This window comes from Coenobita brevimanus, chromosome 80 (assembly GCF_032717465.1).
Source record: "Coenobita brevimanus isolate Jiangsu-jjx chromosome 80, ASM3271746v2, whole genome shotgun sequence".
Classification (NCBI taxonomy): domain Eukaryota; kingdom Metazoa; phylum Arthropoda; class Malacostraca; order Decapoda; family Coenobitidae; genus Coenobita; species Coenobita brevimanus.
In genome coordinates this window covers 35,598,457-35,604,021 of record NC_137033.1, presented here as the reverse complement: position 1 = coordinate 35,604,021, position 5,565 = coordinate 35,598,457, and positions in this window count along the sequence as shown.

Genomic DNA, 5,565 nt, shown 5'->3' with positions numbered 1-5,565 from the left:
ACATAAGATCAAAGAGATTGGATGGAATAGCATATGAATGAAGAAATTTACATGACTGTGGCACCCTCTTTAGCTTGGTCAACGATGAAATGACTATACGATTGGTGTACAGTATCTTGAGTCTGTAGGTTACAACAAAAATATAAATAAAATATAATCTGCTGATAACAGAAGGTTGTAACTGAAATGGTGCAAGGATTCCGAGAGCTAATTAGGTTTTGGTATGATTCATGATGATGATGATGATGATGATAATGGTGATGATGATATGCAATCTTACTACACTTGTTTCTTCGTCTAATCTGTTGTCTGGGCCGCGTTGTGCGCTGAAAGTAAACTGCTTTTCTGCTTTCCTGTTCGTGTCCTTGAAACAGAATATATACCTTTGTTATTAAGTACCCTATCTGGGGAAGGCGGTGGCCGAATCGTTAGAGAGGTGGCCTGCAGTCCTAATGAACTCAGGTCCGCACCCCGGCTGGGGCAGGGAACCGTTTAAGGATTTGAATTTCATTAACCCGCCGCGTCCCGGAGACGTGAACTCATGTCCTCACATGATGTGCACTCATATCCCGGAGACGTAAATTAATGTGGCAACATTGCAAGGTCCCTAATTTGCACAATTTTCAATTTTTGCGAGTGATTTCGCGGGTGATTTTTGACACGTATACACAGGACACCTTCCTCTATTCCTCTACAAGATGCCAAGCAGGGACAATGCCTTACACCGCATAACCTCTCCCCCCCCCCCTGCACGCCATTGTCTCGGCAATTCACCTGTTACCAGTGACCTGGCCAATAAAGACATTCAGGGCCAGAGTGATTCCCCAATCGATGACAATGTGGAGGACGAAGTTTACATAGCATTAAAGGAAGAAACAGTCTGAAATGATGATCAGGTAATGTGGGAAAAAAAGGTCATGAATGGTGATGAGTTAGTGAGTGAAACAATGCTTATAACGCATATATTACTGTTTGAAAACCAATATACTCTTGTACTACATATAAATTCGTATCAAGTAAATAAATAAATACTGTTTATGAGTAGATAAAATAGTTACCCTCCCATAGAACTCGTTTTCTTTGGTGCCAGCCTGTTAGAAAACCCAGTCAGGTAAGGAGGTACTCGTACCTATATCGAGTATTTTAAACCTCAGGTGAGCGATTTCTCTGTGAATTTTCGATGTTTCTCACCAAAAGCGGATGTTTGAGCCAAAAAAAAAAAAAGGTCCAAAAATGTCAGGACTGGGGCGTACCACTGCCCAGAAAACGTCGGGATGGGGCGAGTTAAAGCAGACATTATTGATCTACCAGAAGACCCGCCGAATCGTAAAAATATCCCCACTTATTCCTGTACACCAGTCCTGTATGAGACAGCCCTAGCATGTATTCAATGTGGTCGGTGGGTGTTAGCGACGAAGTGGTGACATCTGGAAAGCGTATGAAGTGGAGAAGGACAGCTGGGCCTTGGGAACATGCTGTGAAGCCTACGTCCAGAGTTGGACACACACACACACACACACACACACACACACACACACACACACACAAACTCCCTTGAAGGTTCAGTAGGTCCGTTGCTGTTTGCTTTTCTTTGCAATTCATTATATTCTTCATGCCTCCCTCTCCAACTCCCACTCACTCTGTGCCCTGTTTCACACAGACACTGAAATCAAGACGTACCGCTATACGAGTATGTTCACATTTGGACGTGAACAACCAAACCCCCTGACCCATACCCCATCCGACTCACAGTCAGTCATTGACTGGGGACAATATTTCTTGAGAGGCCACTAATTGCCAAAGAAATGTATTCCTAATGGATATTAAATAATTGTCTATCTATCTCTATCTATTTATTGCCAGACGCCTCAATCCCTTAAATAATTGTACTATAAATAATTCTCCACAGAAGGCGAATTTTATCAGCAATTGTCTATGATTTTTTTTTTTTTTTAAGTTTATTCTCTCTTGTCTGTTGGTGGTTTCTGGTAGGTGAATGGGTAAAGAAGGGAGTGTGAATGATTGTGAATACGTTCCCCGCTACGCTTGTCGCACAGCCTCAATATTTAGTGCCTGTTCACTTACCCCTCACTTACCTCCTTGTGCGATATGCACACTTGCACGGTATTAAGTCACCCCGCAGTTAACATGTAGTATTGTCTGTCAACTTTAACTTGGTATAAAATTGCCATCTCTCCATCTTGAATGCTGATTTGTAAGAAAAGATTAACCCTAGAATATAGCCAAGTCATGAAGATATTTTGCCACTGGCGTTCAGGAAATATGAAAAAAAAATCTAATAAGTTATGGTGGACGAACTATGTTATTTGCTGAACATAGGATTTTGCTGTACAGTACAATACACCGGAAGCGAAGTAAAACTCCCAAAATTTCTAGGCTGAATAAATTATTCCCCTCGCCTTTCCTATCCTCCATTGCTCACTCCCTCTCAAGACTTTTGAATATAAAGATCATTCTTGGCTCTAATGTTGTTTAGTCTGCTCGTGACCCGTTACGAGTCTTGTTAGTTAAGATCCACTATGCATACATTCTGCGACCTATAGACATCTCCTGTATGATGGAACACGTGTGAATATATGGTTATTTGTAATGCCAAGCTTCCCCTAACAGGTATAATCTCGAGTAGTCATTAACCCCAACAACTGCTGCATTAGGTTTCCTGGTCAATCCCCCCATGCAAAAAAAAAAAGGAACTTTTTTTCAAAAATATTCCTTATTCATATGAAGTAGTGCATGGATGAGAATAGGAAAAAACATATGAATTCATTATTTACCTTAGTTCAGCCACGGTGAAGTAATGAAGTTGCATATCTGATCTCTCCTTGCCATACTAGTAATAAGCAAATACTGACGATGCATGGGTGATGGCAGGATGCTCGGGTGGTGATGGAAATAGCTCACCTGAGATACCAAACGGCATTAGAAATGCACCCATTAAAAAAAAAAAAAAAATGCTCATGTGATGTATGTAGCAGCAACAAGTTTTCCATCATATGAAGTACGTGGCAGCTATTGGGTTAAAATATTGTAATCACTGTTTGCAGTAGTGTTGGAAATTTCTTTCAGTGAGTTGCACTACATATTACAGCTTTCCTCCCCACTAACCCTCTCCTGGTCACGTATTTTAATATTATTCCAGTTAACATAAGATTATTTTATTTAATTGAAAGTGAGCCACTAGAGCCTGGGAATGATAATAGTCTCCATTAGTCCTCTCATGGTCTGGACAACTCTAGTACAGTATTCCAGTTAAGGTCAAATTAGTTTATTCAGCTGAGAATGAGTTATAGGAACCTACTAGTTAATCATCCTCGTGCAGTCGATAGGTATTTCTTAAGCTATCTTAGTTTTGTTGTCGTATTTTCCCAGTACAACAGCTGTAGCCCATGTTGGATATATAGTATCAACAGTTATTGGAGGTATTAATGAATGGAGACAACGCTGAAAAGCATCACTGAATTGTGATCCTGAGTTTGTGATAACAGCAGTGCTGGAGGTTGAAGCAAATAAGGTAATGGTGGAGTGTTGGTGGAGGTAACTTGAGTAGTATTTAAATGCATTAATTAATACAATCTTATTACCCTTAATATGTGGGAATTAAAGAGGGAAACTATGTGGACTGGTGATTATACATATACTACATAGTGCTTCAGTTATGAGGAATTACTATGTTCAGTGGGGTGTTCACAATGATGAAGGGGCTTGCACATGACGCAGATCACTAATCTTCTTATTTGGAGTAGACATCAATATTTATTACGATAAAGAGCATTAACAAAAAAGAGCTCTTGGATAGTACAAAACCCGTAGCTTATAACAGATCTGAAATCGAATCTTTGACTCTTCCCTGCGACCTTACCCTTTGATCAACCGTATTCAAAATCGAAATTACTTCATTCTTACCCAAGCCCCAATTCTTCCGACAAGTTTAGCCCCGTTCGAATAAAAAGTTTCTAATCTGACTTTGCCCTTTGACATATTGTTCTCAAAACAGAATCATTTAATCCATGGTTAAGCTTAAACACTACCCTAAGGTTAGTCTTAGTATGAACAAATTATATTTGCGTTAAAGGGCCGAAACTATAACATCGCCCTGTGGCCTTTGACATATATTTTCAAAATAGGATTATTAATCCTTTCCTGACCCACAGCCTTTTCATCGGTTCAAATCAGATTAAAGTTCCATGAGTTGACCTTGCCTTTGCCCTAAGATCTATGAACTTTTTCCGCCAGAAGTTAAGTTGCTTCTTTAATGATCCTTAATCAGTAGTATTCCAAAATTGGAAATCCATTCAACATTAATTCCTTAATGTTCATAAAGATAGACAAACTGAACCAAACACAACCAAATCGCGCTGCGAGCCGGGGTATAATGAACTAAAGGCATCCAGAGAGAGTGATCAGAGCGAGTTACGTTGGAGGATGAAATTAACAGAACAGCGGTGGGATGGCCAAGGTTAATGTACAGTTTGGAGGTAGTGATGGAAATACACACACACACACACACACACACACACACACACACACACACACACACACACACACACACACACACACACATAAGAATACATAAGAACATGCACACAGATACAAAGTCACACCAACATACACTTACAGACACATAAGTCCACGCAAATACACATAAACACTCACACACATAAACACTCACACACAAATACAAACATACACAAATATACACACAAACACAAACACACACACACACACACACACACACACACACACACACACACACACACACACACCACACACGCACGCACACACGCACGCACACACACGCGCGCGCTCGTCAGGTCATGTTACTTTCTTTTGGAAGAACCTGAGGTAGTAAACGGCGTCTATGAAGGTCGCATCTAGCGCCACCATTTCAAAAATTATCTCATAAGGTAAATAGATTTGTCTAGAACCAGTAACAATAACTAGAAAACACCTAGAGAGCGCATACCTCCGCTAATGCCATTGCTAAGCATCCGGATCCGGACCCGTGGAGATACTGTGTGGAATACAGAGGATCCAGATCAGTCCCCAGATTAAAACAATTGTTCCTTGTGTGCAAGGTACACTTGACCCATGGCCCACTCTTCCACAAAATTTGAAATTCACTGAGAACTTTTAGAGATATTATACATAGGATCCAAATCCGAATCTGGATCCTCCCCAAAATTTAATCAATTTCTTGTTGGCCCATGGCCCACCCATCTACCAAATTTAATTGAAATTCGTTGAAAACTTTTGGAGATATCGTCTGGACAAACAGACAAACAAACATAGGTGAATGCATAACCTCCTCCAAGTTCGCTGGCGGAGGTAATGAGTGACCTCAGGCTGAACGTTTTCTGGCTTAACGAGGAAAGTTCCATTATATACATAATAGTTTGGCACTAGTGAGAAAAGTATATTGACTACAGCTTATTGAACTGGCTGACTAATTTCCACATTAAATAACTCTACTGAAGTGAAGTGTTATTACAATAATAATAATAATAATAATAATTTACATTCTCAGTACATATTCAATGTTACTTT